Raw genomic sequence first — 15050 nt, forward strand, 5'->3', positions numbered from 1 at the left:
CCCTTGGCCAAAAAGGGCGTATGCGTTTTTTCCTGAATATATTCAAGAAAAAACGCATACGCCCTTTTTGGCCAACCAAGCAACCTGGAAAGGCAAATCAGCGCTACAAAGAAGTCTCGCTTCCCATCGGTTAAAAGGGCCATGCTGAAAAAAGTGTCAAAACCAGAAATGCAGGACAGGCCATGGAGAAATGGGAGCCTTGCTACACTGATGGGCGGGATGTAAATTGCCAACAGCCACTCTGGAGAAGAGTACGGTGTGTCCTGAAACATCTAAAAAACACAGCTTAGAGAGCATAGGGCACTTCCACTCATGGGGGTATAAATTGGGAAAATGAAAAATCAGCAAGACACAAGCACCCCAAAGTTTAGGGCTGCTCTGTTGACAAGGACCTCCACTTCATTCCACCTTCAATATCCCAGGAAAGAGAAAAATGGATAAAGAAGTTGTGGTCCTTATGTACAATGGAATATCACACAGCCATGAAATCAATGTCATAAGGCTAGTAGCAGCATGATGAGTGGATTTAGGTACGACGATTCTAAGTGAAATAAGTCACACAGAAAAGGACACTTCTCATAAGGTATCACTGATAGAGGGAATGTAAAAACCGTTACACTTGAACTGAATTACAAAACAGAACAGAGTCACACATGCAGAAAACACACTATGGCTGCTTAACGGGAAAGGTGAGGTGGGGTGATACATAAAACAAGGGTTTCAAATTAGCTCAGATACCGTTCCATAAACCCAATATGTAATAGACAAGACCTACTCCTTGCTCAGAGAACTGGACTCAACACGCCCTATTCACCGCACAAGAATATATCTGACTAGTAATAATCTTAAAACCTATGTATTGATATCTCTCTGTTAGTGTGTCAAGTGGGTGTAAAGCGGCATAAACACAGCAATGAAAAGCAGCTAAACCCCATTATAAAAATAAATTACTTTGAAAAACCCATGAAACAAAGACAGTGAAAGAGAGCGAAATTCTTACACAATGCGTTCAGGGGCTGTGATGCAACCTGGATTGACCATATCTAGACCCACAGTTGGATGAGACATAAGGGTGGACACTCTTGCGGCTGAGAGGTTTGGTGAGGTTGGGTGAGCAAACGCAGACACTTTAAAGTAATACTGCGTGGTACCCATCGCATGGGTCCCAAATCTCCAGGTTCAAGGGCATCTTCCTACATCGAAAACATGCATGAGAAACCCAGAAGATGGTACACCGTGTGATGGGGAAAGGTTTCTAAAACGCACCTCATTTCTCATCTCCTTGTGCTCGGGTTCGCCATTCCAGCCACTTTACTAGCAATCTCCCTACTTGGAGCATCAGCACCTTTAACCTCCTGTTCCGTACAGGTTGCAATTTGTCCTAAGGATGAACGGGAAGACATGGAACCAATGAGAGACTAGCTCTTGGTGTTGGGACATGCAGAGGTCACTCTATTTTCCCACCAGGAAGAAGAATTAACCACAGGCTCATCCTGCCCCCCGGAACCAGAACAGGGCCTGAAGCCACCCTGCGCTTTTGCGGCCATCTCCCAAAAAGGCGAGTTGTAAAATGGAGGTTCAGGGCACTGCAATTCACAAACCTGCAGAGTTATAAATGATAACTCTCGTCCACAAATATATTGAGGGAAGGCAAAGAAGAGGATTTGAAATCAAGGCAGAATTGCAGGAAACAAATTTCAGGAGGTAGATTCGAATCCCCTTTAAAGCACATGAAAAGCGGCAAAACGTTGACAATGATGCCCTTGGCCAAAAAGGGCGTATGCGTTTTTTCCTGAATATATTCAGGAAAAAACGCATACGCCCTTTTTGGCCAACCAAGCAACCTGGAAAGGCAAATCAGCGCTACAAAGAAGTCTCGCTTCCCATCGGTTAAAAGGGCCATGCTGAAAAAAGTGTCAAAACCAGAAATACAGGAAAGGCCATGGAGAAATGGGAGCCGTGCTACACTGATGGCCGGGATGTAAATTGCCAACAGCCACTCTGGAGAAGTGTACGGTGAGTCCTGAAACGTCTAAAAAGCAAAGCTTAGAGAGCATAGGGCACTTCCACTCATGGGGGTATACATTGGGAAAATTAAAAATCAGCAAGACACAAGCACCCCAAAGTTTAGGGCTGCTCTCTTGACAAGGACCTCCACTTCATTCCACCTTCAATATCCCAGGAAAGAGAAAAATGGATAAAGAAGTTGTGGTCCTTATATACAATGGAATATCACTCAGCCATGAAATCAATGTCATAAGGCTAGTAGCAGCATGATGAGTGGATTTAGGTACGACGATTCTAAGTGAAATAAGTCACACAGAAAAGGACACTTCTCATAAGGTATCACTTATAGAGGGAATGTAAAAACCGTTACACTTGAACTGAATTACAAAACAGAACAGAGTCACACATGCAGAAAACACACTATGGCTGCTTAACGGGAAAGGTGAGGTGGGGTGATACATAAAACAAGGGTTTCAAATTAGCTCAGATACCGTTCCATAAACCCAATATGTAATAGACAAGACCTACTCCTTGCTCAGAGAACTGGACTCAACACGCCCTATTCACCGCACAAGAATATATCTGACTAGTAATAATCTTAAAACCTATGTATTGATATCTCTCTGTCAGTGTGTCAAGTGGGTGTAAAGTGGCATAAACACAGCAGTGAAAAGCAGCTAAACCCCATTATAAAAATAAATTATTTCGAAAAACCCATGAAACAAAGACAGTGAAAGAGAGCGAAATTCTTACACAATGCGTTCAGGGGCTGTGATGCAACCTGGATTGACCATATCTAGACCCACAGCTGGATGAGACATAAGGGTGGACACTCTTGTGGCTGAGAGGTTTGGTGAGGTTGGGTGAGCAAACGCAGACCCTTTAAAGTAATACTGCGTGGTACCCATCGCATGGGTCCCAAATCTCCAGATTCAAGGGCATCTTGCTACATCGAAAACATGCATGAGAAACCCAGAAGATGGTACACCGTGTGATGGGGAAAGGTTTCTAAAACGCACCTCATTTCTCATCTCCTTGTGCTCGGGTTCGCCATTCCAGCCACTTTACTAGCAATCTCCCTACTTGGAGCAACAGCACCTTAAACCTCCTGTTCCGTACAGGTTGCAATTTGTTCTGAGGATGAACGGGAAGACTTTGAACCAATGAGAGACTAGCTCTTGGTGTAGGGACAGGCACAGGTCACTCTATTTTCCCATCAGGAAGAAGAATTAACCACAGGCTCAGCCTGCCCCCCGGAACCAGAACAGGGCCTGAAGCCATCCTGCGCTTTGGCGGCCAGCTCCCTAAAAAGCGAGTTGTAAAATGGAGCTTCAGGGCACTGCAATTCACAAACCTGCAGAGTTATAAATGATAACTCTCGTCCACAAATATATTGAGGGAAGGCAAAGGAGAGGATTTGAAATCAAGGCAGAATTGCAGGAAACAGATTTCAGGAGGTAGATTCGAATCACCTTTAAAGCACATGAAAAGCGGCAAAACGTTGAAAATGATGCCCTTGGCCAAAAAGGGCGTATGCGTTTTCTCCTGAATATATTCAGGAAAAAACGCATACGCCCTTTTTGGCCAACCAAGCAACCTGGAAAGGCAAATCAGCGCTACAAAGAAGACTCGCTTCCCATCGGTCAAAAGGGCCATGCTGAAAAAAGTGTCAAAACCAGAAATGCAGGACAGGCCATGGAGAAATGGGAGCCTTGCTACACTGATGGGCGGGATGTAAATTGCCAACAGCCACTCTGGAGAAGTGTACGGTGTGTCCTTAAACATCTAAACAACACAGCTTAGTGAGCATAGGGCACTTCTACTCATGGGGGTATAAATTGGGAAAATTAAAAATCAGCAAGACACAAGCACTCCAAAGTTTAGGGCTGCTCTCTTGACAAGGACCTCCACTTCATTCCACCTTCAATATCCCAGGAAAGAGAAAAATGGATAAAGAAGTTGTGGTCCTTATATACAATGGAATATCACTCAGCCATGAAATCAATGTCATAAGGCTAGTAGCAGCATGATGAGTGGATTTAGGTACGACGATTCTAAGTGAAATAAGTCACACAGAAAAGGACATTTCTCATAAGGTATCACTTATAGAGGGAATGTAAAAACCGTTACACTTGAACTGAATTACAAAACAGAACAGAGTCACACATGCAGAAAACACACTATGGCTGCTTAACGGGAAAGGTGAGGTGGGGTGATACATAAAACAAGGGTTTCAAATTAGCTCAGATACCGTTCCATAAACCCAATATGTAATAGACAAGACCTACTCCTTGCTCAGAGAACTGGACTCAACACGCCCTATTCACCGCACAAGAATATATCTGACTAGTAATAATCTTAAAACCTATGTATTGATATCTCTCTCTTAGTGTGTCAAGTGGGTGTAAAGCGGCATAACCACAGCAGTGAAAAGCAGCTAAACCCCATTATAAAAATAAATTACTTTTACAAACCCATGAAACAAAGACAGTGAAAGAGAGCGAAATTCTTACACAATGCGTTCAGGGGCTGTGATGCAACCTGGATTGACCATATCTAGACCCAAAGCTGGATGAGACATAAGGGTGGACACTCTTGGGGCTGAGAGGTTTGGTGAGGTTGGGTGAGCAAACGCAGACCCTTTAAAGTAATACTGCGTGGTACCCATCGCATGGGTCCCAAATCTCCAGGTTCAAGGGCATCTTCCTACATCGAAAACATGCATGAGAAACCCAGAAGATGGTACACCGTGTGATGGGGAAAGGTTTCTAAAACGCACCTCATTTCTCATCTCCTTGTGCTCGGGTTCGCCATTCCAGCCACTTTACTAGCAATCTCCCTACTTGGAGCAACAGCACCTTAAACCTCCTGTTCCGTACAGGTTGCAATTTGTTCTGAGGATGAACGGGAAGACTTTGAACCAATGAGAGACTAGCTCTTGGTGTAGGGACAGGCACAGGTCACTCTATTTTCCCATCAGGAAGAAGAATTAACCACAGGCTCAGCCTGCCCCCCGGAACCAGAACAGGGCCTGAAGCCATCCTGCGCTTTGGCGGCCAGCTCCCTAAAAAGCGAGTTGTAAAATGGAGCTTCAGGGCACTGCAATTCACAAACCTGCAGAGTTATAAATGATAACTTTCGTCCACAAATATATTGAGGGAAGGCAAAGGAGAGGATTTGAAATCAAGGCAGAATTGCAGGAAACAGATTTCAGGAGGTAGATTCGAATCACCTTTAAAGCACATGAAAAGCGGCAAAACGTTGAAAATGATGCCCTTGGCCAAAAAGGGCGTATGCGTTTTTTCCTGAATATATTCAGGAAAAAACGCATACGCCCTTTTTGGCCAACCAAGCAACCTGGAAAGGCAAATCAGCGCTACAAAGAAGACTCGCTTCCCATCGGTCAAAAGGGCCATGCTGAAAAAAGTGTCAAAACCAGAAATGCAGGACAGGCCATGGAGAAATGGGAGCCTTGCTACACTGATGGGCAGGATGTAAATTGCCAACAGCCACTCTGGAGAAGTGTACGGTGTGTCCTTAAACATCTAAACAACACAGCTTAGTGAGCATAGGGCACTTCTACTCATGGGGGTATAAATTGGGAAAATTAAAAATCAGCAAGACACAAGCACTCCAAAGTTTAGGGCTGCTCTCTTGACAAGGACCTCCACTTCATTCCACCTTCAATATCCCAGGAAAGAGAAAAATGGATAAAGAAGTTGTGGTCCTTATATACAATGGAATATCACTCAGCCATGAAATCAATGTCATAAGGCTAGTAGCAGCATGATGAGTGGATTTAGGTACGACGATTCTAAGTGAAATAAGTCACACAGAAAAGGACATTTCTCATAAGGTATCACTTATAGAGGGAATGTAAAAACCGTTACACTTGAACTGAATTACAAAACAGAACAGAGTCACACATGCAGAAAACACACTATGGCTGCTTAACGGGAAAGGTGAGGTGGGGTGATACATAAAACAAGGGTTTCAAATTAGCTCAGATACCGTTCCATAAACCCAATATGTAATAGACAAGACCTACTCCTTGCTCAGAGAACTGGACTCAACACGCCCTATTCACCGCACAAGAATATATCTGACTAGTAATAATCTTTAAACCTATGTATTGATATCTCTCTCTTAGTGTGTCAAGTGGGTGTAAAGCGGCATAAACACAGCAGTGAAAAGCAGCTAAACCCCATTATAAAAATAAATTACTTTTACAAACCCATGAAACAAAGACAGTGAAAGAGAGCGAAATTCTTACACAATGCGTTCAGGGGCTGTGATGCAACCTGGATTGACCATATCTAGACCCAAAGCTGGATGAGACATAAGGGTGGACACTCTTGGGGCTGAGAGGTTTGGTGAGGTTGGGTGAGCAAACGCAGACCCTTTAAAGTAATACTGCGTGGTACCCATCGCATGGGTCCCAAATCTCCAGGTTCAAGGGCATCTTCCTACATCGAAAACATGCATGAGAAACCCAGAAGATGGTACACCGTGTGATGGGGAAAGGTTTCTAAAATGCACCTCATTTCTCATCTCCTTGTGCTCGGGTTCGCCATTCCAGCCACTTTACTAGCAATCTCCCTACTTGGAGCATCAGCACCTTTAACCTCCTGTTCCGTACAGGTTGCAATTTGTCCTAAGGATGAACGGGAAGACATGGAACCAATGAGAGACTAGCTCTTGGTGTTGGAACATGCAGAGGTCACTCTATTTTCCCATCAGGAAGAAGAATTAACCACAGGCTCATCCTGCCCCCCGGAACCAGAACAGGGCCTGAAGCCACCCTGCGCTTTTGCGGCCATCTCCCAAAAAGGTGAGTTGTAAAATGGAGGTTCAGGGCACTGCAATTCACAAACCTGCAGAGTTATAAATGATAACTCTCGTCCACAAATATATTGAGGGTAGGCAAAGAAGAGGATTTGAAATCAAGGGAGAATTGCAGGAAACAAATTTCAGGAGGTAGATTCGAATCGCCTTTAAAGCACATGAAGAGCGGCAAAACGTTGACAATGATGCCCTTGGCCAAAAAGGGCGTATGCGTTTTTTCCTGAATATATTCAAGAAAAAACGCATACGCCCTTTTTGGCCAACCAAGCAACCTGGAAAGGCAAATCAGCGCTACAAAGAAGTCTCGCTTCCCATCGGTTAAAAGGGCCATGCTGAAAAAAGTGTCAAAACCAGAAATGCAGGACAGGCCATGGAGAAATGGGAGCCTTGCTACACTGATGGGCGGGATGTAAATTGCCAACAGCCACTCTGGAGAAGAGTACGGTGTGTCCTGAAACATCTAAAAAACACAGATTAGAGAGCATAGGGCACTTCCACTCATGGGGGTATAAATTGGGAAAATGAAAAATCAGCAAGACACAAGCACCCCAAAGTTTAGGGCTGCTCTGTTGACAAGGACCTCCACTTCATTCCACCTTCAATATCCCAGGAAAGAGAAAAATGGATAAAGAAGTTGTGGTCCTTATGTACAATGGAATATCACACAGCCATGAAATCAATGTCATAAGGCTAGTAGCAGCATGATGAGTGGATTTAGGTACGACGATTCTAAGTGAAATAAGTCACACAGAAAAGGACACTTCTCATAAGGTATCACTGATAGAGGGAATGTAAAAACCGTTACACTTGAACTGAATTACAAAACAGAACAGAGTCACACATGCAGAAAACACACTATGGCTGCTTAACGGGAAAGGTGAGGTGGGGTGATACATAAAACAAGGGTTTCAAATTAGCTCAGATACCGTTCCATAAACCCAATATGTAATAGACAAGACCTACTCCTTGCTCAGAGAACTGGACTCAACACGCCCTATTCACCGCACAAGAATATATCTGACTAGTAATAATCTTAAAACCTATGTATTGATATCTCTCTGTTAGTGTGTCAAGTGGGTGTAAAGCGGCATAAACACAGCAATGAAAAGCAGCTAAACCCCATTATAAAAATAAATTACTTTGAAAAACCCATGAAACAAAGACAGTGAAAGAGAGCGAAATTCTTACACAATGCGTTCAGGGGCTGTGATGCAACCTGGATTGACCATATCTAGACCCACAGCTGGATGAGACATAAGGGTGGACACTCTTGCGGCTGAGAGGTTTGGTGAGGTTGGGTGAGCAAACGCAGACACTTTAAAGTAATACTGCGTGGTACCCATCGCATGGGTCCCAAATCTCCAGGTTCAATGTCATCTTCCTACATCGAAAACATGCATGAGAAACACAGAAGATGGTACACCGTGTGATGGGGAAAGGTTTCTAAAACGCACCTCATTTCTCATCTCCTTGTGCCCGGGTTCGCCATTCCAGCCGCTTTACTAGCAATCTCCCTCCTTGGAGCATCAGCACGTTTAACCTCCTGTTCCGTACAGGTTGCAATTTGTCCTGAGGATGAACGGGAAGACGTGGAACCAATGAGAGACTAGCTCTTGGTGTAGGGACAGGCACAGGTCACTCTATTTTCCCATCAGGAAGAAGAATTAACAACAGGCCCAGCCTACCCCCCGGAACCAGAACAGGGCCTGAAGCCATCCTGCGCTTTGGCGGCCAGCTCCCTAAAAAGCGAGTTGTAAAATGGAGCTTCAGGGCACTGCAATTCACAAACCTGCAGAGTTATAAATGATAACTCTCGTCCACAAATATATTGAGGGAAGGCAAAGAAGAGGATTTGAAATCAAGGCAGAATTGCAGGAAACAGATTTCAGGAGGTAGATTCGAATCGCCTTTAAAGCACATGAAAAGCGGCAAAACGTTGAAAATGATGCCCTTGGCCAAAAAGGGCGTATGCGTTTTTTCCTGAATATATTCAGGAAAAAACGCATACGCCCTTTTTGGCCAACCAAGCAACCTGGAAAGGCAAATCAGCGCTACAAAGAAGACTCGCTTCCCATCGGTCAAAAGGGCCATGCTGAAAAAAGTGTCAAAACCAGAAATGCAGGACAGGCCATGGAGAAATGGGAGCCTTGCTACACTGATGGGCGGGATGTAAATTGCCAACAGCCACTCTGGAGAAGTGTACGGTGTGTCCTTAAACATCTAAAAAACACAGCTTAGTGAGCATAGGGCACTTCCACTCATGGGGGTATAAATTGGGAAAATTAAAAATCAGCAAGACACAAGCACCCCAAAGTTTAGGGCTGCTCTCTTGACAAGGACCTCCACTTCATTCCACCTTCAATATCCCAGGAAAGAGAAAAATGGATAAAGAAGTTGTGGTCCTTATATACAATGGAATATCACTCAGCCATGAAATCAATGTCATAAGGCTAGTAGCAGCATGATGAGTGGATTTAGGTACGACGATTCTAAGTGAAATAAGTCACACAGAAAAGGACACTTCTCATAAGGTATCACTTATAGAGGGAATGTAAAAACCGTTACACTTGAACTGAATTACAAAACAGAACAGAGTCACACATGCAGAAAACACACTATGGCTGCTTAACGGGAAAGGTGAGGTGGGGTGATACATAAAACAAGGGTTTCAAATTAGCTCAGATACCGTTCCATAAACCCAATATGTAATAGACAAGACCTACTCCTTGCTCAGAGAACTGGACTCAACACGCCCTATTCACCGCACAAGAATATATCTGACTAGTAATAATCTTAAAACCTATGTATTGATATCTCTCTGTTAGTGTGTCAAGTGGGTGTAAAGCGGCATAAACACAGCAGTGAAAAGCAGCTAAACCCCATTATAAAAATAAATTACTTTGAAAAACCCATGAAAGAAAGACAGTGAAAGAGAGAGAAATTCTTACACAACACATTCAGGGGCGGTGATGCAACCTGGATTGACCATATCTAGACCCACAGCTGGATGAGACATAAGGGTGGACACTCTTGGGGCTGAGAGGTTTGGTGAGGTTGGGTGAGCAAACGCAGACCCTTTAAAGTAATACTGCGTGGTACCCATCGCATGGGTCCCAAATCTCCAGGTTCAAGGGCATCTTCCTACATCGAAAACATGCATGAGAATCCCCGAAGATGGTACACCGTGTGGTGGGGAAAGGTTTCTAAAACGCACCTAATTTCTCATCTCCTTGTGCCCGTGTTCACCATTCCAGCCGCTTTACTAGCAATCTCCCTCCTTGGAGCATCAGCACCTTTAACCTCCTCTTCCGTACAGGTTGCAATTTGTCCTGCGGATGAACGGGAAGACGGGGAACCAATGAGAGACTAGCTCTTGGTTTTGGGACAGGCACAGGTCACTCTATTTTCCCATTAGGAAGAAGAATTTACCACAGGCTCAGCCTGCCACCCGGAACCAGAACAGGGCCTGAAGCCATCCTGCGCTTTTGTGGCCAGCTCCCAAAAAAGCGAGTTGTAAAATGGAGCTTCAGGGCACTGCAATTCACAAACCTGCAGAGTTATAAATGATAACTCTCGTCCACAAATATATTGAGGGAAGGCAAAGAAGAGGATTTGAAATCAAGGCAGAATTGCAGGAAACAGATTTCAGGAGGTAGATTCGAATCGCCTTTAAAGCACATGAAAAGCAGCAAAACCTTGACAATGATGCCCTTGGCCAAAAAGGGCGTATGCGTTTTTTCCTGAATATATTCAGGAAAAAACGCATACGCCCTTTTTGATCAACCAAGCAACCTGGAAAGGCAAATCAGCGCTACAAAGAAGTCTCGCTTCCCATCGGTCAAAAGGGCCATGCTGAAAGAAGTGTCAAAACCAGAAATGCAGGACAGGCCATGGAGAAATGGGAGCCTTGCTACACTGATGGGCGGGATGTAAATTGCCAACAGCCACTCTGGAGAAGTGTACGGTGTGTCCTGAAACATCTAAAAAACACAGCTTAGAGAGCATAGGGCACTTCCACTCATGGGGGTATAAATTGGGAAAATGAAAAATCAGCAAGACACAAGCACCCCAAAGTTTAGGGCTGCTCTGTTGACAAGGACCTCCACTTCATTCCACCTTCAATATCCCAGGAAAGAGAAAAATGGATAAAGAAGTTGTGGTCCTTATGTACAATGGAATATCACTAAGCCAAGAAATCAATGTCCTAAGGCTAGTAGCAGCATGATGAGTGGATTTAGGTACAACGATTCTAAGTGAAATAAGTCACACAGAAAAGGACACTTCTCATAAGGTATCACTTATAGAGGGAATGTAAAAACCGTTACACTTGAACTGAATTACAAAACAGAACAGAGTCACACATGCAGAAAATACACTATGGCTGCTTAACGGGAAAGGTGAGGTGGGGTGATACATAAAACAAGGGTTTCAAATTAGCTCAGATACCGTTCCATAAACCCAATATGTAATAGACAAGACCTACTCCTTGCTCAGAGAACTGGACTCAACACGCCCTATTCACCGCACAAGAATATATCTGACTAGTAATAATCTTAAAACCTATGTATTGATATCTCTCTGTTAGTGTGTCAAGTGGGTGTAAAGCGGCATAAACACAGCAGTGAAAAGCAGCTAAACCCCATTATAAAAATAAATTACTTTGAAAAACCCATGAAAGAAAGACAGTGAAAGAGAGAGAAATTCTTACACAACGCGTTCAGGGGCTGTGATGCAACCTGGATTGACCATATCTAGACCCACAGCTGGTGAGACATAAGGGTGGACACTCTTGGGGCTGAGAGGTTTGGTGAGGTTGGGTGAGCAAACGCAGACCCTTTAAAGTAATACTGCGTGGTATCCATCGCATGGGTCCCAAATCTCCAGGTTCAAGGGCATCTTCCTACATCGAAAACATGCATGAGAATCCCCGAAGATGGTACACCGTGTGGTGGGGAAAGGTTTCTAAAACGCACCTAATTTCTCATCTCCTTGTGCCCGTGTTCACCATTCCAGCCGCTTTACTAGCAATCTCCCTCCTTGGAGCATCAGCACCTTTAACCTCCTCTTCCGTACAGGTTGCAATTTGTCCTGCGGATGAACGGGAAGACGGGGAACCAATGAGAGACTAGCTCTTGGTGTTGGGACAGGCACAGGTCACTCTATTTTCCCATCAGGAAGAAGAATTTACCACAGGCTCAGCCTGCCACCCGGAACCAGAACAGGGCCTGAAGCCATCCTGCGCTTTTGCGGCCAGCTCCCAAAAAAGCGAGTTGTAAAATGGAGCTTCAGGGCACTGCAATTCACAAACCTGCAGAGTTATAAATGATAACTCTCGTCCACAAATATATTGAGGGAAGGCAAAGAAGAGGATTTGAAATCAAGGCAGAATTGCAGGAAACAGATTTGAGGAGGTAGATTCGAATCGCCTTTAAAGCACATGAAAAGCAGCAAAACCTTGACAATGATGCCCTTGGCCAAAAAGGGCGTATGCGTTTTTTCCTGAATATATTCAGGAAAAAACGCATACGCCCTTTTTGATCAACCAAGCAACCTGGAAAGGCAAATCAGCGCTACAAAGAAGTCTCGCTTCCCATCGGTCAAAAGGGCCATGCTGAAAGAAGTGTCAAAACCAGAAATGCAGGACAGGCCATGGAGAAATGGGAGCCTTGCTACACTGATGGGCGGGATGTAAATTGCCAACAGCCACTCTGGAGAAGTGTACGGTGTGTCCTGAAACATCTAAAAAACACAGCTTAGAGAGCATAGGGCACTTCCACTCATGGGGGTATAAATTGGGAAAATGAAAAATCAGCAAGACACAAGCACCCCAAAGTTTAGGGCTGCTCTGTTGACAAGGACCTCCACTTCATTCCACCTTCAATATCCCAGGAAAGAGAAAAATGGATAAAGAAGTTGTGGTCCTTATGTACAATGGAATATCACTCAGCCATGAAATCAATGTCATAAGGCTAGTAGCAGCATGATGAGTGGATTTAGGTACGACGATTCTAAGTGAAATAAGTCACACAGAAAAGGACACTTCTCATAAGGTATCACTTATAGAGGGAATGTAAAAACCGTTACACTTGAACTGAATTACAAAACAGAACAGAGTCACACATGCAGAAAATACACTATGGCTGCTTAACGGGAAAGGTGAGGTGGGGTGATACATAAAACAAGGGTTTCAAATTAGCTCAGATACCGTTCCATAAACCCAATATGTAATAGACAAGACCTACTCCTTGCTCAGAGAACTGGACTCAACACGCCCTATTCACCGCACAAGAATATATCTGACTAGTAATAATCTTAAAACCTATGTATTGATATCTCTCTGTTAGTGTGTCAAGTGGGTGTAAAGCGGCATAAACACAGCAGTGAAAAGCAGCTAAACCCCATTATAAAAATAAATTACTTTGAAAAACCCATGAAAGAAAGACAGTGAAAGAGAGAGAAATTCTTACACAACGCGTTCAGGGGCTGTGATGCAACCTGGATTGACCATATCTAGACCCACAGCTGGATGAGACATAAGGGTGGACACTCTTGGGGCTGAGAGGTTTGGTGAGGTTGGGTGAGCAAACGCAGACCCTTTAAAGTAATACTGCGTGGTACCCATCGCATGGGTCCCAAATCTCCAGGTTCAAGGGCATCTTCCTACATCGAAAACATGCATGAGAATCCCCGAAGATGGTACACCGTGTGGTGGGGAAAGGTTTCTAAAACGCACCTAATTTCTCATCTCCTTGTGCCCGTGTTCACCATTCCAGCCGCTTTACTAGCAATCTCCCTCCTTGGAGCATCAGCACCTTTAACCTCCTCTTCCGTACAGGTTGCAATTTGTCCTGCGGATGAACGGGAAGACGGGGAACCAAAGAGAGACTAGCTCTTGGTGTTGGGACAGGCACAGGTCACTCTATTTTCCCATCAGGAAGAAGAATTTACCACAGGCTCAGCCTGCCACCCGGAACCAGAACAGGGCCTGAAGCCATCCTGCGCTTTTGCGGCCAGCTCCCAAAAAAGCGAGTTGTAAAATGGAGCTTCAGGGCACTGCAATTCACAAACCTGCAGAGTTATAAATGATAACTCTCGTCCACAAATATATTGAGGGAAGGCAAAGAAGAGGATTTGAAATCAAGGCAGAATTGCAGGAAACAGATTTCAGGAGGTAGATTCGAATCGCCTTTAAAGCACATGAAAAGCGGCAAAACGTTGACAATGATGCCCTTGGCCAAAAAGGGCGTATGCGTTTTTTCCTGAATATATTCAGGAAAAAACGCATACGCCCTTTTTGATCAACCAAGCAACCTGGAAAGGCAAATCAGCGCTACAAAGAAGTCTCGCTTCCCATCGGTCAAAAGGGCCATGCTGAAAGAAGTGTCAAAACCAGAAATGCAGGACAGGCCATGGAGAAATGGGAGCCTTGCTACACTGATGGGCGGGATGTAAATTGCCAACAGCCACTCTGGAGAAGTGTACGGTGTGTCCTGAAACATCTAAAAAACACAGCTTAGAGAGCATAGGGCACTTCCACTCATGGGGGTATAAATTGGGAAAATGAAAAATCAGCAAGACACAAGCACCCCAAAGTTTAGGGCTGCTCTGTTGACAAGGACCTCCACTTCATTCCACCTTCAATATCCCAGGAAAGAGAAAAATGGATAAAGAAGTTGTGGTCCTTATGTACAATGGAATATCACTCAGCCATGAAATCAATGTCATAAGGCTAGTAGCAGCATGATGAGTGGATTTAGGTACGACGATTCTAAGTGAAATAAGTCACACAGAAAAGGACACTTCTCATAAGGTATCACTTATAGAGGGAATGTAAAAACCGTTACACTTGAACTGAATTACAAAACAGAACAGAGTCACACATGCAGAAAACACACTATGGCTGCTTAACGGGAAAGGTGAGGTGGGGTGATACATAAAACAAGGGTTTCAAATTAGCTCAGATACCGTTCCATAAACCCAATATGTAATAGACAAGACCTACTCCTTGCTCAGAGAACTGGACTCAACACGCCCTATTCACCGCACAAGAATATATCTGACTAGTAATAATCTTAAAACCTATGTATTGATATCTCTCTGTTAGTGTGTCAAGTGGGTGTAAAGCGGCATAAACACAGCAGTGAAAAGCAGCTAAACCCCATTATAAAAATAAATTACTTTGAAAAACCCATGAAAGA

The sequence above is a fragment of the Balaenoptera ricei genome, chromosome 4 (assembly GCF_028023285.1).
Source record: "Balaenoptera ricei isolate mBalRic1 chromosome 4, mBalRic1.hap2, whole genome shotgun sequence".
NCBI lineage: Eukaryota > Metazoa > Chordata > Mammalia > Artiodactyla > Balaenopteridae > Balaenoptera > Balaenoptera ricei.